Genomic DNA, 25,519 nt, shown 5'->3' with positions numbered 1-25,519 from the left:
CAGACTGCTGTGACGTGTCTTCCTGGTGGAGGTTTTAGTGCTTTAAGTATCAAATACACAAATGTTTGGTCGTGGAGTCCAGAGCAGCGGGGTGTGGTGCATCTCTGAGCGAAGGCTCAGGGAGGATTATGGGATTTCTCCCGATGAAGAGGGATGGGGAGGGGGTGCTGCTGATTTCAAGATGATGCAATTTCAAAGTCAGCTTTTGTTCCATTCATAATCCAACTGTGTGCTATATGGCTGGAAACAGGCCTCAGCAGCATCGTTTGTCCCTGTATGTTAGCGTGTGTCGGTCAGAGCAGCGAGCGCAGGGTGACAGCTGTCCCGTGTGGATTAGCTGTGAGTCTATAATGTGCATGTGCTGTCTTTGTGAGGTAGCAGCCCGACGCCTTAATCCTGGCTTCCAGTTTACTTCCACGAACTCGCATGTTTATAGTAAACCTTCAGTCTCAGGGGAAACTATAAATTGTGACTCATAACCAGCAATTAAAGCTTAACTATAGTTCTAAGCATAAAAACAGTTTCCAAAAAACATAAAGACAGGAGCACAAGGAGGCGGAGACGTCTAAATGCACGTTTGTATGTTTATATGCCCTGAAGAAATGATCTGTTTTTGGATGAGATGATCTGCAGAGCTCGTCTGGGCTGAGTCTGGTCCGTCGGTTACGTGCCGTACGTCACACGCGTGTAGGTGGACTTTAATGACTGTGAGGCAGACGCTGCCACAGGTGAGCAGCAGGCGTGTCTTCTTTATGTTCACATGATTGTTGTGGCAGCAAAGATTACAGCATCATTTGGTGTTTCCCTGTTTTCCTGTCGTGTGCCATCTCGTAGGCGCTGAGATTTCTTTTTGACTCTTCCCTGGGATGTGGAGCAAAATGCGGGGAATGCTTGTGCTCACTGAGGGGGTTCTGGCTGGGTCATGTGATGACATACCGTCAAATGAAAAAGTAATGATCTTTTTCCAATATTTGAACGCAGTGCCTGCAGATAAAGATAGTTTACATGTACAACACTGAGCTCTTCCATGATCTTACCACAGTTTCAGTAAATATAAATAGAGGAGTAGCTGCGATGCTTGGAGTCAGGAGCAGTCTTTGTCTCTCTGTCACCTTTTAGCTGAGATCACCTGCAGTAGGCGTTTCATGTAGCTGTTCAGCTGCATGTTTGAGGCTTTTTTATGTTCTTCCAGTTTCTAAAGTCTCCGCACATCAAATGAAAGCTTTAACCAGACCATTCCTTCTTTTTCAACCACTCCTGAGTGGATTTGTTAGTGCGCTTACATCCACCTCTGATTAAAGATCAGCTTTCAGACAGATGGCCTCACATTATCTTTAGAATTCATAGTTGAGTTGACTTCAAGCTGCCCAGTCCCCGAGGCAGCAAAGCCAGTCTGATTCCCAGCACCATGCTTCACAGATGGTGTGCTGTTTCTCCGTGGCTCTGCTGTGTGACGCGTCCCACCTGCCTCTCCCTGAGGATGAGCTCATCTTTGGCACCAAATCTGGATCGATCCATCTTTGCTGAACTGCATTAACACATTTGCTTATTCTTTCAAAGAAATGATCCAGTCAGATATTAATATCTTAAAAATAAGAGCCAGAACCATCAAACTCTCATCAGACAATACAAAACATACTGGTGCGTATTTTCTCATTCAAACTTGTTGTTTAGACACAGGCTGCAACCAAACTCCTCAGCCTTCTGTTCTCTGTATATGTCTCATTCATTATTCAACACATTTTTTATAAGATAATATACATTTTCTAACAGGTAATTCAGCTGATATCCACTTAATTACAGTAGACTAAGGCCTTGGTTGTACTGTTTTCTTTTACCATTGATGTGTGACAGCTGCTGTGTCTGAGATTAGCTGCCCACATCCTTTCAATTGGTTTGTGGGTTGCCAGGTTGCACTAAAAGATAAGTATGATAACTATGTGTAGAGTGGATAGACAATGGCAACATGGGTAACATGAAATAAACATCTGTATCTTCCAGATATTCAAAGTCAAATTTGAGGGCAGACAAAGAGCTCAGACTGAGGGTCAGACTTACAGACTTCCACTCTGATTATAGTGTTTGATCTGAGGCTTTGATGAATGTGCACATTTTCTATGTGGCTAATTCGTTTTATTATATTTAATTAATTATTTGAATTCTTATATTAAATACAGAATATTGATTTTCTGTCGCATTTGTTTGAGTCTATACACACACACACACACACACACACACACACACACACACATATATATATATGTGTGTGTGTGTGTGTGTGTAATACTTTGGAAGGAAAACAGTTTTCCATGGATTTTTTCAGTTTTATTTATTTTTTCTCATGTTTACTCTTACACGTTGCTGGTTATACGTTGCTTTGACATGTATGTAAACTGGATTAAGCATTAAAATTAGGCGTGTAAATCCTGTTATATTAGTGTAGCATGATGAAGCTTAATATTTGTATATTACACTATATCATGACTTAGAACAAAGATTGATCATTCTAACTGAAACCCACCACAGCGGTTTAAAGCGATTAGTGTGGAAAACAAACACATTTACTCACTAACTCTCTTCGACTGCTGTAACCTGATTTGTCTGCAGTGCTTCTCATTAACATCCTGTTTAGTTTTAGATATGTGACAAGAACAAAATCAGCTGTACACACATAATACACAATCTTTCAAATAACGGACAGATATTTGTGAAATCAGGATGCATTTGTGAATGTATTTTAACAATCTAAATATGCATATGTACAGACAGATACATTTAACAAACAAGACAATTCTGTTTTATTACATTTACAGTGATTTTACGTTAATTTAATTTAATTCAATTCAGTTTTATTTATATAGCGCCAAATCACAACAAAAGTCGCCTCAAGGCGCTTCATAGATACAGAGAAAAACCCAACAATCATATGACCCCCTATGAGCAGCACTTTGGTGACAGTGGGAAGGAAAAACTCCCTTTTAACAGGAAGAAACCTCCAGCAGAACCAGGCTCAGGGAGGGGCGGGGCCATCTGCTGTGATTGGTTGGGGTGAGAGAAGGAAGACAGGATAAAAGACATGCTGTGAAAGAGAGACAGAGGTTAATAACAGATATGATTCAATGCAGAGAGGTCTGTTAATACATTTGAAATGTAAAATCAGCCTATTTATGTAAATGTAATGATGTTCTAGAAGAACAGTACAAAACTAAAACACACAGTGAAATACTTTTATATGACAGTTTATTTGTACAGTGCAGCTCAGAGTGCATCTCTGTTTTGGGGCAAATATTCACTCCGCCTTCAGCTGCAGGGACCAAAGCCGATCAGATTGTGCAGTAATTATTTTCTTTAGGTCTCAACTTAGTTTTTCTTTCTGACAAAGGAGCAACAGTAAAAAACGCAACAATGCCTGATTTGATTTAGCAGAGGTCTGAAAGCCAAAGCACGGATTATTATGGATTATGACTCCAAACAGAATAGAAATGTAAGATATGTTTAAAAAAATAAATAAATATATAAATAAGTAAAGCCTAAACACATGCAGTGTGTAAGACGTTGTGAGTGTAAGAGCAGCAGGGACGTAAATGTGAGGAAATGAAAGAGCAAAGCAAGCAGCTGGAGCCTGGATTAGAGACGTCTGGGCCAAAATGTGAGGACACTGTGTTTAGTCCAGTTAGGCCTCAGTGAGTCTGACGGAGAACAAAATGAAGCAGAAATATTTGTTCCATCACCTGAAAAAAGCAGCGAGCAGGCTTTTAATGTCCCTGCACAGACGAGGACAACAGAGCTGAAGTTCTTTTAATGCAACACATGAGAATCAAAGCCAATTTTAAGTTCACCCACTGTCTTCAAGCAGACAAAACTGTTAATACTTTGTGCTTTAATTGGTTTTTTGCTTCATTAGTTCAGATTTTTGTATTAAGCATCAAATCTAATGGGAAAGCCGATGATTGCAGTGGCATCCACCAGAAAATGATCACCTGCTCTGCTGCTTCCCTCAGCTTAAGTGAGCTTATTCCTGTTTTGGGTTGTCAGTGATGAAGCACTGCACAGTACCTGCTCAGCACCAACAAAGCAGAAATACACAGAAAGTCACCGGTGTGGCCCTAATGCACCGAGGCACAAAGTGCAGAGGTGGAGGAGCTGCAGCTTCATGCAGTTTTCCTCTTAGCCAGGTCCCTTACACTAACCACACCAGAACCAGATATTATTTCTTATCCAGGTCAATCCTGGGAAAACACACAGTCTTAAAAGATAATAATACGTCAGAGCAGTGTTAAAAAGATTTTGAGGCGTCGATCCAAATAGAGATGCCCAAACTTCACTCGATCCCCGTTGGATATTGTCGGAGTCGTCCTGGTCAGGTGCCTGAATCACCTCAACTTCCTTTCGTTGCAAAGAAGCTGCAACGAAAGTTAAGCAGACTTATCTCTAAATGAAGCTTCAGTCACTCTTTACAGGAAGCAACTGCCCACTGCTTGTATGCTGCATCTGTGATTAACATCTCATTTAACAAAAGTCTTCAGGTTCATGTTATAAATTGGAATTTGAAATCACTGATCTGAGGATTTAAACTATGCAAAATGTGTCTGTTTAGCTCATTCTTACAGAAACATAACAGCTGTAGCTGGTTACAGTGTAGGTTGGAGGGCAATGTGATGACCCAGCAACTGAACGTACACCAGTCATCAGTGAGGTGATTTCACATTTTGGAACAAGGAGCAAATCATAGCGTAGCTCACTGCGTCCAACTCAGTATCAGAGGTTCAAGCCAATGATGAATCTTAGTTCCTCAGGTCGATCAACCCTGCTGCTGTAACACACATTTATATTGTGCATCTTTTTAAGTACAGTGGATGTCACGAACTGCACGGTGTACAAAAGGAAAAAATGCTATTGAAGATGGCCGACTGAACAGTGAGGCGGCAGCTGAACAGTGAGGCGGCAGCTGAACAGTGAGGCGGCAGCTGAACAGTGAGGCGGCGCGTGCTCTGTGCAGCAGCCGGGCTGCAATAACCAGCAGTCAGCTGATTTTCATCAGTAATTGCTGAGCTGATTGATTCAGGCTCTGTGAGACCGCAGAGACATGTGAGACCAGATAGTAGAAACAGAAAATCAGTAAGTCTGCAAATATTCATCTAGTTAAAACAGAAAACGTAGAAAGAAACAATGCACCGTGTTCTGTTCTTGTTAATCTGAAGTGCTGAAAAGGTTACATGCATGAAGTCTTTTATTACAGCTCGGGGTCCCTACCAACCGTCAGTGTGCAGAGGTGCTCGGACAGCAGCCCGAACAGGAAGTCCACTGCTCGACTGTATTTAAAAAGCCATCACACAGGCCCTCAGGTGCTGTCACACCGTTTATCTCTGTGATGAATTCGGCTTCTCCGTCCCTCCCAGCACTGCAATCGATTTTCTCCAGAAACTAGACTTATGTCATTTACTCCCCCAGGATCATATTCAGAGCAAGAACACACAGCTATCATCCCGTTTACATCATATAACATGATAGCATACTGCCTGAACCCTCTCAGGTTTCTGCCTCACAGATTTCCCTGAAGCGTTTTCCTTTGGTGTGTGCAGCCCAGAGGAAAACGGAGGGGAGAAGATGTTTGCCCTCACAATGACTCCACATGTCTGCTCCTGAGCTAGATTAAAGCTTTATTTCACACGAAACTCTTTTAAGTCTAAAGAGAAAGTCGGGAGGTTATGGAGGGGGGGGGGGGGGGGGGCAGGAGAGGACCTGTGAATGGCTTCATTAACACGAGGAGATGGGTTCATTAACACCCAGCAGCCCTGCTGAAAGGAGAGTCCCACTGTTAGAGTGGGGAGGAACAAGGCATGCAACACACGTGTGTGTGTGTGTGTGAGAGTGTGTGTGTGTGTGTGTGTGTGTGTGTGTGTGTGTGTGTGTGTGTGTGTGTGTGTGTGTGAGAGTGTGTGTGTGTGTGTGTGTGTGTGTGTGTGTGTGTGTGTGTGTGTGTGAGAGTGTGTGTGTGTGTGTGTGTGTGTGTGTGTGTGTGAGAGTGTGTGTGTGTGTGTGTGTGTGTGTTGGCAGGTGCAGGAGGTGATAATTGGTAGTAGTCTCATGTTTGCTCGGGCACAGATCTAAAAGCAGAGATCTTCACTGTCTCGTTGGCTTTGAGAGTCCAGATTCCCCCGTGGCCGTCTGTGTGCGTCTCTCTTCTTTCTTTCGTTCCTCTCTCTGTCTCCTGCGTCCAGCCCTTTTTCTCTCTCTGACGGGGAATAGATGGCCTTGTGTGAAGAATTTTAACTGGCACTGCTCTTGATGCAGGGCTGTGTGGAAATGGAAGAAAAGTTGCTGAACAGTATGTGGCAGTTTCACAAAGCCAGACTTCTCTTCAAAGAAATGCACTCTGCTATAGTGCTGCCACGATCCAACAGCCCATGACCAAAAGTCTGTGCAGCTTTTCTTATTTTCTGTGTTCTCTTGCCAGACTAGCTTCACCGGATGAGTTGGTGTTAAGCTTTAAATTTTGCTGAAAATCGTTGACCAGGGGAATTAAGAGTCCTGGAATTTCTTTTACGTTTTTTTTGCCAAATTACTGACGATTACTGATCAAAGAGAAAAGAATTAATTGATCATTGTAATTGCATCTGAATGTGTTAGATGAATAAGAAAGACTCCTGTAGGTTATGAACATATGAACATGAACAAGTTACAAAATCATACCAACAGTTCACTTTTTCTTAAATGTATATCTGTATCTGTCTGAAGGCAGTTTGTATCGTAAGGTAAAGACCTGCAATATCAGAGAGGACAGAAAGGCCCTGCAGGAAAACCAGGCTCAGTGAGGGGCAGCTACCTACTGCAATCAGCTGTGTGTGTGTGTGTGTGTGTGTGTGTGTGTGTGTGTGTGTGTGGTGTGGGGGGGGGGGCAGAGAGACTATGAACAACAAGAATGAAAAAAGACAAATGACAGAAAAACAGTTTTTAGATGTTGTGAGGAAAATACAAACACAAGTAGTCATACATGGAGATGCACAACGGCAGAGTTTGCACAGTTCGAACAAGCTTGAAATCAGCGTTTGGTGAAGTCGCCTTCATTCTGCACACAGCCTGAACTCTCAGAGGAAGCTTCCAGCAGTTTCATCCATATGTCCGTTTGCTTCTTGAAGGACATTCAAAGCTTTTCTTTGGATGTTTGGTGCCTTTTGTTATGTTCTGTGTCGAGCTGATCCCACACGGCTTCAGTAATGTTAATAGTGCAGTAACGTCCCCGGCTGTGAGGAGGCAGGCCCATAACCGATACTGTTATACTGGGATTACTGGGGTTTTTGTTTCGATCCACATCAGTTTCTTTGATCAAAAACAAAGGCGCTGCCAGTCTTTCTTATGGACACAGCTTTCATATACTGGTTATCTGCTGTACATAGTTTGTTGGGTTTCACCTTTTTGGTGCAAAAATACTGATTTATTCCTTTCAAGCTGTGTTATCTTTGGCAGAAGAAAAACATTCCTCTGAAAACAGTCAGGTACAAGAACTGGACTGAAAATGAGGGAAAGCAGCCAATTTCCAAGGAAAACACCTGGAAATCTACTGATTGTGACCACTTCCACAAATGAGTCTGGCTCCACAGAAGCAAAATATGAAAAAATGAGTTTTGTTTATTTTCAAACGTATGTCTACACAGCACCAGACCCATTCTCATTGCAGGATATGAAACACTGCTGTTATGCACAGAGCTTGTACCAGTGCCGTGTGCAAAGTTGGAGTCTAGAGTTAATTGTTCTTTGTTAGAAACAAAAAGGTCTATATTAAGTAATTGCAGGGTGGTGGTGAAGTCACAAGCTTGCCCACTGTTTAAATATGACTCCAAGCGTCCCTGTAAGGCAAGTCAGGAGTAGCAAACCAGTCACACTGTTGCCTGTTGTGTGTGTCAGGCACTGCAGGAAAACGAGACCTTAATATCATGTGTGACAAAACATCGTAGCAATGGGGACACTGCAGGTTTGAAATGAAGCCCCTGAACAGTGAGTGCTGCTTTAGGAAAAACATTCATACATGTCCTTACTGAGAAAACCATCTTCACAGCATCTCACCATGTCACCATGTCATCAGCTTTCTCAAGGACGTTCACCACAGTTAACAAATGTATTAGTTTGACATACAAGCCACTGCTGGTATCCTGCTTCTATTCAGAATAGAAAGGCAGGTGGGTTTTGCTAGAAGTGATCTAGCTAACCACTGCAGGGTGGTGCAGTGGTTAGCATCGTTGCCTCACAGTAAGAGGGTCCTGAGTTCAGTGCCACCATCTAGCTGTAGAGTTTGCATGTTTACGCTAGAGATGGCACGATACCACTTTTTTATGTCCGATACCGATATCATAAATTTGGATATCTGCCGATACCGATATGAATCCGATATAGTGTTTTTTAATCAACAAAGCTGTTTTTTAAATATCTTGCTGCATTTTGTATAAGTTCATACTCAAGTTTAAAACAACAACTACACTAAAGCTATTCTGTTATACCTGTATGCAAAAAAAAATATTTCATAGTTCAGCAATACTGATCAATCTAATAAACTTAAACCTACACCATCCTCCCTATTCTGGTATTTTAAAGAGTACTTAGCGTAAATATTAAGCAACCTAACTAATAGGGTTCCAACTCCCAGCAACAACAAAAATAAATAAATAAAAAATAGGGAACCACCCCTCACGCTCCACCTCATGATGCTTAATCGACGTAATCAACCTTAATTTGATGCAGTGTGAAAAAAAATGCACAGAAATCAATTATTTTTCAAGAAATATTAAATAGATTCAACATCTTTCTTCAACAAAATTGCAGACTGCACAGATGGTACCTTCCCAAAGGAAAATGTACTATAGCTTACTAGGGTATATATATTAGACTTAATAGTCACTATATACAGTAATGGACTTCTATTCATTTTGCATCAAATTAAAACTTTGGGTGTCAGATAATTATTTATTAAAAGCTCGACATTTTAAATGAGAATAAGAAAGAAAAGTATGTCTTTGTGCCCCTTTTCCCTGTTCATGCCCTATCGGCCCCCCTGGCTAAACTTTGCTAGATCCGCCCCTGCACAGTTACCAGCGTCAGCTACGTAGAAAAAGATCCTGGAGTAGAAAGTAATATTAAATAAATTCTAACAGCAGCTGATCAAGCTTAAACGTGCTGCTGTTGTTCAGCCGCTGGTTTCCTCTTTCTGGTGCAAAGTGGGCCAAAAACAAACAAGAGAGACAGACTCGCGACAGAAAAGCCGATCAGCTGATCATTAAGCAGTTTCACGATTGAAGTAGCAGCAAGAAGACGCAGTCGCTCGTTAAGCTTAACGTGGGAATGCTTTACAAACATTCAGAGATGGACTTACACACTTGCTTTACTTCTCTCGGGATAACTTTGTCGGAGATGAAATGCCGGGTTGCTAGCGAAGCTCCACATGCTATCCAGACCACCGACAGGTCCCGCATGCGTGATGCATACTGCTCCGACGTGCTAACGTTCTGAGGTGAGTTACGGCGTGTTGCAAGTTTTGTGAGGTGCTTTCGTGATATTTGATGGATCGGATTACATTTTTTATTTTTCTCCGATATCCGATCCAGTAATTTAGGTCAGTATCAGACCCATACGTAATATCGGATCGGCCCATCTCTAGTTTACGCTGGTTCTCTCCGGACACAGGCTCCTCCCACAGGCCAAAGACGTGCGATTTGTGGGATTAGTTGGCAACCTGGCAGGGTGTGCCCGCCCCTCGCCCTGTGGTTGCTGGGATAGGTACCAGCGACCCTCACAAGGATAAGTGGAAGAGAATGGATGGAAAAGCGAAGAAGCTGATAGAATTATTCATTTATACCCCTGGGAGAGCGCTTAGATCAGCAGGCCAAATGCTCCTGGTGCGACCTAGATCTCGGCTCAAGACCAGATGTGACCGCGCGTTCGCCGCCGTCGCACCCTACCTCTGGAATAACCTCCCTCTAGCTATTCGGGCGTCTGATTCAATTCAATCTTTTAAATCTCGATTAAAAGCATTTGTTTAGCCTTGCTTTCCCCGCCTCCTCGAGCCCGCATTTTTGGTGTACTGTAAGTTATCTTTTTCGCTTTATTAATATTTATAATGTTTTAACCTTCAGCCTTTCGGGTTGTGCCTACTATACCTGGTGTATTATTGGTTAGTTATGTCACTCGCCTGTTAGTATATTTTATTTGTATTTGTATTTATTATTGCTCTAACTCGTTCTGTGAAGCACTTTGGCATACCTGTGGTTTTTTAAATGTGCTATATAAATAAAATTGTATTGTAAGAACGTGAAAGGAAAGGCAGGACTCGTGGTCCGGATGATGGACATCATGTGGCAAACATGGTGGAGGCAATGTGACGATATGTGAATTTACTAATGGAGCGGGGTCACCTGCTGTATTTTGGGGTTGACTCACAGTTCAGTTTAATAAGGACCCAAACATACTGTGAAAGCAAGCCAAGAGCTTCTTAAGCTATGTAAGCAATAGCTTTATTTGTTTAAGGCCAAGTCTGACGGATGACGGAGTTAATGTTGGATGATTCATGATAATAACAACTGCATTGTTTTTCTTGGCCTTAGTGCATTAATTATCCTGTAATCTGGTTGTGTTCTCAGCCACGTGGGATTTCTTCTTGTTTAACATCATTTGTGGTAAATTAGAAGTTTTTCCAAACAACGAGTGATGGCCTACTTCAAGGGATAATCTCGTCCCTTTCTGCTGTGCCAGATATTTTAATTTTGTCTATCTTTCTTTGAACACTACATGTAGGGAACTTCATGCTGTGCAGTGCAGGGAACAGCTGTAATTGGCAAACGCAGGCATGTGGTCAGGTGCTGATTTGCTTTTGCTGTGGGTACTGTTGGTGGAGAGCACATTTTCACTATCATTTAACTGCGTGACGCTAACATTGTGATCCAGATTAAAAGCACTCATCAGGGGACATTTTATATTTCCATGTAAATAACCAACAATACTGGAGAGAGAGTCCAGATGTTACCTGTGAGTAACCACGTGACGACGAACTCACTTTTAAATATGAATCCTGGACCAGGCTCAGGGAGTGGCAGCCATCGGCCGTTACCTGTGTGTGGTGAGAAGGAAAAGCAGTGGACCTGAATAAAGCCAGGAAGTATGATCTGAACTAGTATGTTCAAAAGAAACGGATCATGAAGAATCTGATCAACAACGAGTTTTAAAATATTTGAACCATGAAATATTAAGCTGTGGCATTTAGCCCTAATAAACACGAGTCTAAATCACCTGTTGTCTCATTAAAACAAAAAGATTACCGATATGAGTAAATGTAACCATTTTTAGGCAGTTTCTATATCTATATGTCTGTGTATATGTCTATGTATGAAAACTGTGTCATTTTATAGCAAAAGGGTGGCAGTCGTTATAGTCCACTAAGGTAAATATGCTTGAGGATGAGTGTGCATGTCCCCACTATCTCCAGTGACTCTCCAGTGTTTGTCCCGACGCTGCAGCCACTCGTCCGTGCTCCGGTTTATTAGAAACGAGGCTGAGTGGGTGGATCAGCCTGAACAGGGCTGCGTGTTCTGCTTTAAGCCACTCGGCTAATCTGTCTGTTTGCATTTCTAACTTGTGTGTGCGTGTGTGTCTGATCAATGCAGGCACTGATCACAGCCTTCACATGGAGAGTTCATGTGATCGCTGGTTTGGTTTTGTCTCAGTCGACACACAGCAGAGCTGAGCCACCTCTGTTTAAACTGAATCACAATAAAAAGAACGAAGGACCTGAAGACGAGCAAATGGTCCTGACTCACTGTTGAAGGCAGTGAAAACACCTGTAAAGCACAATGACAGCAGATGATTAATATGATTCAGCTTCAGAGTAATTGGTTTTCCTGTTGTGCTGTTATAAATGGACAGTTCCTGGAATCGCTCTATTACAAACGAATTGGAAAACACACTCTCTGACCGCAGGTCCAGTGACCAGCCTGATTTCTCCCGAGGCTATTTTGTGGTTCCATCCTGGCGCTGTTACAATTAAATAAAGCAGCATAATGAAGTAAATCTCATTTAGCTGTGAGAGTCCACCAAGACAATCAGCAGTTGTCGCAGATTTGCGCTACAGATATCGATTGTCTGTCCAACACTGTAGGAATAACAGATGGGCGCTCTGGTTAAGATGAGGCTTTCCTTAAACCACTTCACTCTGCAGCAAGCTCTCCTCATTTCACTCAGTGTGTGCCTGTGTGTGAATGATGGAAAAGCCACCGTAAAGCAGATTTATATCACAGTCATAAAGCTGATTTATATCAGTGAACAAGTCAGCGATTGAGTGTTAGTGTTAATTTATGCTAATGCACCACTGCAGAATTCACTAACAGGGCTCGCAAAATTTCAAACCCCTGGTAGCCCTTCGGGCAGGCACTCTTCAGTTTTTGGTAGCCCAAAATAAATTTAAGTAGCCCGAAAAAAAAGAGAACAATGTTTTGAAAGAGACAATGATGTTTTGTTTCATTTACAATATTATATACTAAATTATATTGTAAAGGAAACAAAACATAAATCAAAAAAATGTTCAAACACAAATTACAACAACTGTATAAAAATTCCAATCAACTCAAATTGGTTCTAATTGAACAGTGTGCTGTTTGGACTGAGCCCTCCTCACCTCCCAGCCTTATATATTAAGAACATATCGTATTTTCCGCACTATAAGGCGCACTTAAAATCCTTTAATTTTCTCAAAAATCATCAGTGCGTCTTATGTATGAATTCTGTTTGTGCTTACTGACCTCGAACCGATTTTATGTGGTACACGGTGCTCAAAAATCTGTCAAAAATGTTTTAGTCTGACTTTTGTAAGCTACGAAGCCGCACCACTTGATGGATTGTAGGAGCATTACAGCTACCGTACTCGGGAGCCTCGTGGAGTAATCTGGGTCCTAAACTCCGTCCTTTTCAGGTCCCAAACTCAAACGAACACTGCAGCATCACTGAGAGTTAGAACCTAAATTCTTTCATCTTTAATAAAATCATCAGCGTTGCTGCTTTACCAGGTGTAACAATTAAGTTTAACATCCAGGAATCCATGAAAACAGGATTTATTACATTCAACAGAGTTAGAAGTTAGCAGGAAGTTAGCTCGCTAGCTTCCACCTAAACATGATATAGCATGTTCTGACTGAGAGATTTCTGAATAAATTCAAACGTACAGCTCTGCTATCACTTCCAACATAAATGAAGACAGAAAACTAAACAGCAGTGATGTTTGTAGGGTTACTGAAGTTTGGCTAGCTGCTATATAATGATGTGCTACGTGATCACTAGCCACACAGCTATGTTAGCATAAACACAGTGAAGCTGGAGGATGAAGCTAACTTTTTTCCACTCGATAAAAGTTAACCTGAGGGTTCCTGATAGTTAGAGACAAATGCAATCGCATGGCAGGATGCTGTAAATGGACCAAACTTCAGTCAGGAGAACAACTGAGATAATCCATCCACAATACGAGGTTAGTCATTAATATACTGCAACAACATGGGAACAGAGCAGCTGCCAGAGGATTCAGCATTAATGAATCAATGGTACAGAGGAGGAGGAAGCAAGATTTAGTTGAGTAAAGTTTGACTTATCTGACTGTTTTGTTTCGCTTAATGCGCCTTATGGTCTGAAAAATACGGTATTATGTATATTATTTTCTTCGACTCCAAGTACCCAAGGAAGCACAGTGCAGGGAACAAACTGCACATGGCAGCTTCAGTAATCACATGCTGGAAAAAGCACCTGGCTTTACAATTTTGTAACCCATTGGCTAACTTAGCCTCTGGGAGCAATGGCCAATTTATCAGGTCTTCTGTTGGAGCCAGCAGATATTCAGGGCAAGATTTCAGCACACACTTCCCCCATTACCCCCGAATACAAACGTTAAATGGTAAATGGCCTGCATTTGTATAGCGCTTTTCTAGTCCCTAAGGACCCTAAAGCGCTTCACACTACATTCAGTCATTCACCCATTCATTCACACACTGGTGATGGCAGCTACATTGTAGCCACAGCTGTCCTGGGGCGCACTGACAGAGGCGAGGCTGCCGGACACTGGCGCCACCGGGCCCTCTGACCACCACCAGTAGGCAAACACGGGGTTAGTATCTTGCTCAAGGATATTTGGCAGCCAGGAGGCAGCCTGAGATCGAACCACCGACCTTCTGATTAGTGGCTGACCTGCTCTGCCACCTGAGCTACAGCCAGAGTAGTAGCATGCAGAGTAGTACAAAAATGAACCTAATTCCTAAAAATGTGGGGTTTTGGTGCCCCTAGGTGTCTCCATCCCAAAGGCCAGTTCTGTTTGTATGCTAACAAAGCCTCGATGATGCAGTTTAAGACCAAGCCTTTAACCCCCCCACCACCAACAAAACACTGGATTTAAAAAAATTGGCTTGACCCCCAAGGAAAGGTGTTCAGATCCAGAACACCAGCAGTAACAGAATCAAGAAAAGACAGCACGCTGGTGTAAGAGATGGGATTGTTAACCAAACATACAGTACAGACAGATACAGGAATTAGCTTCAGTATGGCATAGCTATCTCAGGGGCCTATGATGTGAGAGGCATTTAGACACAGTTTCTGAATTTTAACATGAAAAGAATACACAAAGCCAGCATACATCGCCCACTGTTTAAATGAGAGAACAGAGGAAACATGACTGAAAGCTAGAAATATAAATCCTTTCATGTAAGGATGCCAGAACAAAACCCTTTCATTACATTAAGCATACTGCAGTTGCTTTACAGCATCCAAACTGATTAAAAATGTATGAAGAGCAGCGACAGAAAACAGGCCGGCTTCTTTGTAAAGCTGCCTGTTTGCTGGACTGCAGCCATGTGTGAAGTGTGTTTAAGGAGAGATTTTTCCCTTCAACACATATCCGAGTGCATCGAGTCAGCCAGCTGTTTAGCAGGAAGACATGGTGGGTCAGTAAATGGAAGGTCCTGTGAACAGCAGGTGATGATAGTGGTTGAGCCGCGGCCTCTCAGAGGCTGCAGCTCTTATTGCCTGGTGATTCATCCATCAGCCCGGTGCTCTCTTCACATGGTAATACCCTGACAGAGTGTGTAATGCAGGTATGGGACCACAGAGTGATGACTGCTTTTGTCTGACTAGCGGCTCAGCATTCACTCACTCTGTGTGTTTATTAGCAACATATTGGCCTTTCAGAGCTGGAGCTGATTGATTTTGCACGCTTCTCCTAGCAGCTTCTGTCTGGGGGAGGCGGGGCTGTGTCACTCAGTCCCGCCCCTAGAGGAAAAAGGAAAGCACTGCGTACATTCAAATAAGCTATTTTGCTTATGAAGGCTTCTAGCTGGGAGAAGTGAGCCAGAAGTAGCTCCATGGCAGCCATAATAAGAGCTGTTTGAATTGTCCAAATGCTTTGGAAACGAGTGACAGTGCTTCCTTTTTTTACCTCCTATAACTCAGAGCACACTGGAGCATCTTTTGTCAAAGGACCATCACATATTTGCAAAAGTGCTCTGACGTCTCCGAAAACGTCAGAGCACTTATGCAAATATGTGGTGTCTTGATAAACTGAGCAGATATTTGAGGTTTACACAGCTACATTCTCACCTGAAAATATGTTAAACGTTTATTTTGTGACCCAGAAAGAATAATAAGAGTAATATTAAAACTAAGTAGCTGCCGCCATTGTTGGAACCTGTAATTGGCTGGGCTGTGCTCTCAATTCTGGGATAGGTTGGGCCACAAAGGTCACACCGGACCCATCCTTCAAATCTGGGGAAGAGGAGGACGCATTTTGAGGAGTCTACGAATGTCGTTGCATTGCTGTGACGTAATCTGCCTACAAATGCAGCCTCAGCAGGATGCAGCCTATGAATTTGGATACGATACTTCTTCTTCTTCTTGGGTATTTAACGGCAGCTGGCATCCTTGTAGATTCATTGCTGCCATTTACTGTTTCGGTCCGTTATACTAATGCTACTTATTCCTGCGTCTTTCAGGATCTTACAAAGCTTCAAACGACATGCCGACTATTAAATTAGTCATTGGCGATTTTGATAGTCGACGTAATCGTGACTAGTCAACTAATCGTGGCAGCCTTACATCCAACAATTCATGAAAATGGAAAAAGAAAATGCGCTGCTGCAAATCATTAGTAAATCTGGTCCTATATGTTCTTCTTTCAAACTCCAGTCTGTGCAATGAAGTGTTATTTTTCACAGGATGTTCTCATTTAAACGACCTGCATGAAATAACAGAGTAAGAACATTACATTGCATTTCGCAGTCCCTCTTCTGCACATTGCAGTTTCATATTGGGAGACATCCAGCGTCACATTGTTATGGAGGGTAGTGTAAGCAGTGTGATGTCATTCGGATTCTCAGCACTCCGCTTTTCTCTTTTTCAAAGTTCTTATGAGTCTTGGATGATGTTTTTTGTCGAGGTCAAGGAAAGTGGTTTGGAAAAGGAAGCCGTGTTCTAGTTAGACGACCTGAGAACCACAGAGGGAATTTTTTTTTCTGAAAACATACAAAATGAAGAAAATCAGATATTAGAGATACTTGATGTGAGATTAAATGGATACAGCAGGATTAAGCAAAAATCCAAAAACTGGAAAAAGACAATAAAAGACATGATCAAAGAGCTTACCAAAGCAGAAAGGAAAACTAGCTTGTGTAAATTAAACTAAAAGAAAGGATTAGACATAACATAAAATGAATTACTTCATCAACAATTATCACAAGAATTAACTGAGATGCTAATTTATTTTCTTAAGCTTCCAGAAGGTAGTGAATGTTCGTTCCAGATTTATACATCAGAGCAGGGCGATATGACCAACAATATTTATCACCATATACATCTGAAAATATGTGATAACGATATAACTGACCATATAATTGACATGAGACAAAATACTTTACAACTCCACAACTTTATTAGTGCAAAGCAAAAAAAAAGTATTTTCACTTAAACAAGCAGCTGTTTTTTGCATTAACGTTATATAAAAATGTAACAGTGCAAACTCCTCGCTGACAGTTTAACCAAAAGGCGTTTGGTAACACAGAGGATGAACACAGGTAGGAACACAGACGACGCGACGAGGAGCAGAGGAAATCACACGCTATAAATACACAAAGAGACACTGGGAAATCACACACAGATGGGGGAAACAGCTGGACCTGATTAACCTGACGAGACAGGGGAACACTAACACCAGGGACCAACAGAGGGAGCACAAACCCAGAACCCAGTGTCTAAAATCCCAAACACAAACCATCCCAAAACAGCCATGAATAATAATGAAAGTAATAACAATAAGTACATAAACATAAAGTCACTGAGTCATGGTCGCAGGACCATGACAGTTTCCAGTGGAAACTGGCCGACATATCCTCAGCATCACCATGTATAATGTCCACAACACTTAAAAAGAGGTTATACACACACAATACGGTAACATCATGTTGAAGCACAGCACGTATCACTCCGCGAGGCTCCGCCTACGATGGCCGTAATGCTCCGACAATCCATCAAGCGGTGCGGCTTCCTAGCTTAGCAAAGTCGTACTGAAACATTTGACAGATTTTCGAGCGCCGTGCACATAAAATCGTTTCGAGGTCAGTAAACACAACCAGAGTTCATACATAAGGCACACGGGATTATAAGGGGCTCTGTCGACTTTCACAAAATCAAAGGATTGATTTTAAGTGCGCCGTATTTTCCAAACAACACGGTAATAACGACGGCCCGCTAGCATGCTCTACCAAAAATAGTGCTTTGTTGTGTATCTGACGGACGAAAGCCAAACCAGTTCCACACCAGTGAAGCTGCAGCATTTTTACAAACCAGTTCTGCTTCATGGTTTCATTCAACGATCCGCTTTCACTCTTCTCGTTCTGCGTCGCCGCCATGTGCGCATGTAAACAAAGGCACTGCGCATGCACGTTTTACCCATATTCTATCGCGATATTTCATTTTCCTATCGTTGCCCAAAATGACACCGGTATTACCGTGAACGGTATGATATGGCCCAGCCCTACATCAAAGTATGCGAGGGAATTGTAGCAGCAGCCAGCTAGCAACCTAGCCAACAACGACCTGCTACTCCAAGCAGCCCCGCCTATAATTATACAAAACTTGATCCGAGGAGAACAGCCTTAGAGAGCACAGCTGTGTTTCCAGAAAGCCCCTAACAACAAACGCGACTAAAACCAAATGACTAAAATCGCAATTTTATCGTAACGTCATGTGTTGGGTGGGCTTATTAGAGTAAAGCTGATGAAGAGACGTTTTCATTTCCACTGTGCACAATAATCCACGAAGGTTTTGTATTTACACACTGTGGGTGAAATCCTCCATGTTTGGAAACTGTGGAGAAAAAGATGCGTTTAGTTATTTAAACAGGTTAATGCAGACACTTTGTTACCATTCAGTTCATTTAGATCTAGAAACTGTTCATTTTTACAGGAGATGAACCAGAATTTGGTGCATAAAAGGCCACTTATCACTTTCTGATGTTTTTTGATAAGTTGTTGGCCCAGCAGGAGCCTCTTAATTTAATTTAAATTCGTGAAACATTATGCCCTCCATATTTCCTGCCTCCATGGGCTGACAGAGGGAAGAAGAAGTTGGCCTCTGGCTTCGCTCCTAGACTGAGTTTATCTAGCAACACCCAGCTGTCACTGACACACACACACACACACACACACACACACACACACACACACACACACACACACACACACACACACACACACACACACACACACACACACAGCCTCAAAGTTCAGCAGTGTTTGTGAGTATTCAGCAAACAGACAGTTACTTTGGATGATTCACTAGTGAGGATTTAATCCTGTTTGGCTTTTTGTTTGAGTTTCGTGTGTGTGTGTGTGTGTGTGTGTGTGTGTGTGTGTGTGTGTGTGTGTGTGTGTGTGTGTGTGTGTGTGTGTGTGTGTGTGTGTGTAGGTTCACATGAGCCTTCATTTGTGTGTCCTTTTTATCTCCATGTGTGTTCAGTCAGGCCGCCGTGTCACAGGTTTCTGGGTTTGACTTGTTGTTTGTTTTATCTTTAATACTTTTATGCTGAGTTTGGAACATGAAATCGTGGCTACAGCTCATCAAAGCCGGCCAAGCTCGCATTGATCATGATTGGAACGCTTTCTTAAATCAACAGTCGCAGCAGGCTGACATCAGACAGCCTGTTACACCCTGGTGTGTCTTCAGTCTAACTGGTTTCTGTAGAGCAGCGGTCTCCAACCTTTTTTGCGCCACGGACCGGTTTATGCCCGGCAATATTTTCACGGACCGGCCTTTAAGGTGTCGCGGATAAATACAACAAAATAAAACTAGTACCGGTACCGAAAAAAAGAAGATTTATTCATAACACACGTGAAAAGACCCAGGAAAAAAAGTTAACGATAAAAACGATAACAAAATAACGCTGAAAACCGATAAAAACCCTGAAAACCAGACATTTCACACCTGAGCCTCAACTCTCGCGGCCCGGTACCAAACGACTCACGGACCGGTACCGGTCCGAGGCCCGGGGGTTGGGGACCGCTGCTGTAGGGGACAGGATTTGATTTTTACTAGCAGGGGCGAGGCTAAAGGGGTGGCACTGCTCCCACTGAAACGTAATTGGCTACTCCTGGTGCACAACCCCGCACGTGTTTGTCATATCAAAGCAAAGTCCTGGTTCGTTTTTCTCTGGGAGAAACAGTGTTGTACTTCTCAGTGCATCGATATTGTTACAGGGCGGCTCTCAGTGCATGCTCATGAAGCCGTTACGTTGGTGCACCAAAGTGTTTGCTTTGGTGTTTATTTCTGATCTGACTGTTAGTCCTGCCATGCAGGATCTGAATCTTTCATCTAAAATCACAGTGGTCTCATCAGGTCTGTGTGTCCTGCAAACATGACACTAACACACTGTTTGCCTTGAACAGTCTGTGTGAACTAAAAATCAGCCGTGCTGCTGTTAATGAATAACAGTAAGCTATTAACTAACGTTTTTTTAACTTTTGTAGTATTTGGACTCGTAACTCTTGTGAACTTGTGTCTTGTCAAGCTTGTAGCTGAGTTTTCTTGGTAAACGAACTTAACAGAGTTTACCAAGCCAGCTGGTTGCTAGCATCACCTGAGAGCTACGCTCTGTGAGACCGTATAAGCAGAGCAAGATGAACGGATGGTTCAAAGCGGTTTGTATCTGACTGTGTATTTAAACCCAGACAACCATCGAACGCTTTCCCTGAATGTTTAGGTAACCATATAGTAGTGCTATAATTCTTATATTACATCATTCTTTAGCTAACGATACCTGAAGCTGCATTTTTCTACTTGAACAACGTTAGTTAGGCTGGCAGACTCGGTCAGACTTCTTCTCTGTCCAATGTGTGACAGCCAGTGAAATGATTGGAGCTGCTGTGGGAGGATTTGCAGTCAGGCACACGTGTAATGAATCGCCCTCACATGCCCTGAGGCGCTTCCAGCCCTCAAACTGTTTCATTAGTGTTTGTGTCAGTGGAGAGTTTGGGGGTCCCAGTGTGGCCCAGGATGTGATTTTCCAGCGTTTCACTCTGACCCCACTAACAACCTGAGGAAAACACTGGGCTGCTGTGACTCCTAACAGAGAGTGCAGGAAATGTCCCAAACAGTACTCTGTCCTGGTGTCTCTCCCTGTGCCTCCTTGTTATTGCAGAGGAGAGTGCATGCCAGACTTTTCAGGGGTTACTACAGTTGGGATCATTTGCTTCCAGCAAAGGTATCGATTAAACGCCAGTAACGCATTGATCCTGTGTGGCACATTCAGGACTGAGAGGGGTTCTTGAGAATTATAGTAATGAACACTGCTACTCTTATTTCAGGATCAAAGTCAACATATTTTATTCAATTTAAAATGTAATCACTTTATACATGATGAACTAGCAAGCACAAATAATCATTGAAAATACAAAATAAAAGCCGAGGACTTGTGCAGCAATATTATGAACTCCAGCTGGTTAATTACAGAATTAATTATGTGCAAAGGTCAGCGAGTACTGACTTAGCAGCGGTTCCATCTCAGGGCACGCAGGGCAATCGCTTGGAGTGAGTACTGTGAATGACAGTGGTAGTTTCAGCCATCTGTGGGAGGAGCTTAGAGTGACATAAACAGGACACGACAGAAGCTGCAGAGCAGGCAGGTTCACGGCATGCTGTGGATGCTTCAGTTCAAAAAACCAAAAAACTTTGTGAAACATTATCTGCTGTTTCTGCACACCTGCAGCTTCAGGCTGCTGCTCCCTGCTGTCTATGTTGATGTTCTGTCTGAAAATAGGTGGTTGAACTGGGCAATCACCCACTGCTGCCCAGCTACATCTAAAAGCCCCACGCTTAGTTCTGCTCCAGTTCCCTCTGTGCAGTCGGAGGATGGGGGTGTTAAATCACACGGCTCTAAAATCATGTAGCAGCATGAGTGTTTGTGAGCTGGACATGGATAATGTATGAGCATTTACACCAAGCAGGTACAGACCATCAGACAGAGAGCAGAATCTCAACCACCTCAGAGGCCAACAGGAAAACAAGCTGTGATTGTCTGTCAGCTTCGTTTTCATGTTAAAGCAAGCTGCCGTTCACATAAGAAGGTTTAGATCACTAATGTCCTTAACCTTAACATTTAAATCTCAAAACAATGTACGTTTCTGTGCAAACAGAGTCGACACATTCCCAGTTTGTTCTATTTTTAGAATGTATTTCAAACTAAAAATGCAATTTTAAACCAAACCATAAAAAATGAAGCAAACGCGTATCTGTGCTAAAAACAACTAGCTGTACATAAATTGCCAGGTCGACTCATTCAGGTCTGACTGCAGCCAGCAGTCTTAAATCAAACACTTCAATAAACGGTTTTTAAAACGATGGTTTCAGCTGAAAGTTCGACGCAGGACCAAAGTACGGCTAATGCAAAATAAGTGCATCCATGTGAAGGCTTACAGAGCTGCTGCAGATGTGTGACACGTTATCTACCAATGAAGAAGAAAAATGAAGTTTCCCAAAAGTGACTCACCGCTAACTCCACTAACTCCACCCTCTGCACCGCGAGACAGACGCTCATCAAGCGGGTGGGTGAGGAATGAAGCCTTCTACTGCAGCGTTGTGGATTAACTGAAGGCCTTTCAGGGAGCTTTAAGGACAGCTGTAATTAGCGCAGTAATAACCAATGCACGGACTGCTTTGGAGCATCAGTCTGCAGGAATTCATGATTTTAGCTTGTGCAGATCCGACGAGGCCGGCCTGTTTAAATGACACATCCTGGTCAAACATGACTCCGAGGTTTTCACAGTCATACTAGAGGCAAACATGATGCCAGAGTACATCTACAGTGAAGTGTAGGAGCAGTGGCAGTCTGATGCTGGGGGATGGTTGCTGATTAAGGGTCAGGGTGAGACTCCAACTTCGGGGAAACATGAACTCTGAGACTGTTAAAAGAAACATTTTTGCCTCAAGAGCTGGGATGGACTTACTGCTGATGAAGGTTGGCACAGTTAGCTCTTAGTTTCAGTTCGGTTAAGTTCACTTTGTTGATGCTTTTTTTCCTTTTTGGTTAATGAGCCAGTTTAGTGTGAAAGCTAACATGCTGAGGGACACAGACTATCAAACACTGTAAAACTACATTTGCAGAGTATTTGTGAGAAGCTTGTTAGCGTCTCTCCTGTCTTTGTCCAATGAATCAGTTTTGTGGCTGTTTTAAGCAGCAGTTTGTCACGTTTCTGTTCTTGAAGGATCAAACATGGCGTTGAGATTTTCCTCCTCATATGTTGACCCGCAGGACTCCTGTGAGTGCATCAGCACAACTTGTCCCTTTTAAATTCAGTCCGTGTCTTTCTTTCTGATGGACATGAGACAGTGTGATAGATATTTACTGCAGTTTCATAAAGTTTGAAAAGAATGTGCTTTAAAGCAACCGCGTTGTTGGTGAGGAGCTCGTACAGAAGATCGTTCTGCTGTTTTTAGCTTGTTTGAGTGTCAGAGACGGCTGGAGGCTGAGAAGCCTTTCATATTGTCAGGAACATGCTGTGCATTTATAACACTGACACGTGTTTGCAGTCCCATAACGATCTCACGCACAGAGAAGACTGTTTAATTCAAGCCTTCCTAGCATCTGAATGTTTTGTGGACCTGACAGTTTAAGTTTACTTTAAGATGAAGTGTTGAGCTTCGCTCTGTAAAGGCACCGATCCACGGTGTGGTGAGGCTGCTCTTCCTCTGATGGAGGGAGAAGTTTCTGCTGGACTTTCTTGGTTTTGTCCGTGGTCTCTCTACTGTCCTCTTTCCTGTCTTCTCTTTAACCTCAACCCAAAACTGGTCAAGGTCAAAACGACTCATTTAAGTCTCGTTTTTCTCCCCACCGTGATAGAGAGCGCGGCGAATCGTACTTTGGTTACTTTCTGAAGTCCCTTGAAACAAGGTTGTCATTAAACCCTGAGGACATGATAAAGCTGCATTGAGAGTTTGTATTCATTCATTGTGTTATACTCCTTTCTGCCCGGCGCAGCAGAGATGGAGCTGTTAATGGTTCATAGTTAGGAGAACAGATCAAACAGCCACAGGCTTCAGAAACACAAATGTATGTGATTCCACTCAAGCTGTATTCTAATGTGTCCGACACAACAACGAATGTTGTAAATGTTGTGGGTGCGTGCATAGATTTACCAACAGTTACTGACAGGATACAAGCAGACGCTCGTTCACGCAGTCGTCGCCGTTCCCCTGCCGCCGTCACAGCCGCCTCTCGTAGCTCTCATCGGTTGCTATTTTTCGCTCGTCGTCAGTGCGTCAAACACCTTCTACCTCTAACACCAGTAAAAATAAAACGTGTTTCTGTCAGCTGAGAAGTGAATTAATTAACAGTGAATGTGAAATATAAGCTGCATATTTTGCTCCATGTCACACACAGATTTGTCTAATGTTCTAACTTCATACACTGAGGACTGTTGGGTAGGAACTCCTAAACTTTGATAGAAATTAAAAAAACTCAGTGAATTTTTAATGCATTTACCTCACAGCAGGGAAGCAGATCAGTATTTTACTGAGGCATGAACTCTACTGAAGTTAGTGATCCCCTGACTTTTCCTTCAGGGCTACCAGCGAGTCTCCCCATCAGTGTCTGTGTTTGTTCACTGGCAGAGCCGAGCGGAGGTTCGAAGAGTCTCCAGCCCCACAGACCTGCTGATGAGTCTCATTGATAATCCAAGACAGTGCAGGGCACTGACGTTAGTCAGCTGCACTGATTGTCACTGTAACCTGTGAGAAAGGAAATGAAATCAGTGCTGATTATGGCTGGACGAGAGCCACAACCTGCCTGGTGCCTGGTGAATGAGCTCCACATCCTGGTGTCTGTTACGGAGACGCTGCTCTATAAAAGCAGTCAGGTCTTCTTTGGCTCACCGTGTTCTCACGTCGAAGCTCCAAAACTTTACATTGCAGTTGGAACAATGTAGCAACTTTCACATGTTGACAGTTGAACATAATTGAACGATTCTGCTTTGTTTACATTTTCCCAGAGATGCTTTGTGATTACCCTCCAACAGTGACACACGCACTTTATTCCTGGCAGATGGTTGATGCGCTTTAACCCACGAGGCAGTAAAGCAGCTCCACGTTCTTCTTTCCAGATGATTTTTGAGGAAATGTAATAAAATGTGTTTGTGACGGGATTAAACAAGCAGTTTAAAAAGGCCGGCTTGGACCATGTTCCATCATTAGCAGAAACGTGAGTCATTAAAAGTGTGTAACGCTGACTTGACTGAAGATATCACAGAAACGTTGTTGTGGGAGAGGCAAACAACATTTCACATCAACACATTTCTGTGTTATCACATTCCTTCTCTCCACCGGCCTGTTTGGCTTCTCAGTGCTTGTCAGAAGCAGCGTTTGGACAGAAACAAAGCCTCAGCCCCCCCTCTCCCCCAGCTGGGGTGGAAGAAGCTGTTCTGGATGCACTGACTTGTTGTTAATGTGCAAGCTGTGATGAGCTGACATTTGCCATTGACAGCTTTGTTCCGCATGAGTGTGCTGTGTCTGCTCACGTCACACTGTCAACAGAGTTGCACTGATTTCTGGCTAAATGCAGTCACAGCATTGCGCGCCTCCCCCGGGCATCACAGAAGCCATTTCCTCTGCGAAGGTGCGCTAAAGCTGGCAAGCACACAAAGAGGAGAGCGTTGCATGGTCTTCCTGCAGAAAGCTGCTCCCATCTCTGCTTTACTCCTGCAAATCCCATCTTCAGCTTTGGGATTTACAGGCTGGATAAACTCTCGGGCCAGGTCCACCAGTCTCTCCTCAAACGCTCATCTAAATGCGACTCAGGTTTCACATCAATTTACTCCGTTACTTTTTTCTTCTCTGAAATTCTCCTTAAGCGGCTTTGAAGAAAAAAGCCACTGTGATTGGTTGTGTCCAGGTTTCATCGAGTGTTGAGTTGTTAATACTTACGAAGACAGCATAATTGGGATAAAACATTCCCTTTGTGCATTAGTTT

General features: G+C 42.9%; 1 protein-coding gene across 1 annotated transcript in view; it reads left to right on the top strand.

The window, feature by feature from the left end:
• Positions 1-25,519, top strand: part of LOC113006687 (cadherin-2-like) — a 101,832-nt gene that overhangs the window by 22,633 nt on the left and 53,680 nt on the right. The gene's annotated exons all lie outside the window — the stretch shown is intronic.

This window comes from Astatotilapia calliptera, chromosome 15 (genome assembly GCF_900246225.1).
Source record: "Astatotilapia calliptera chromosome 15, fAstCal1.2, whole genome shotgun sequence".
Taxonomy (NCBI): domain Eukaryota; kingdom Metazoa; phylum Chordata; class Actinopteri; order Cichliformes; family Cichlidae; genus Astatotilapia; species Astatotilapia calliptera.
The sequence above is the reverse complement of the archived record's forward strand: the minus strand, read 5'-3'. Positions and strand labels throughout refer to the sequence as shown.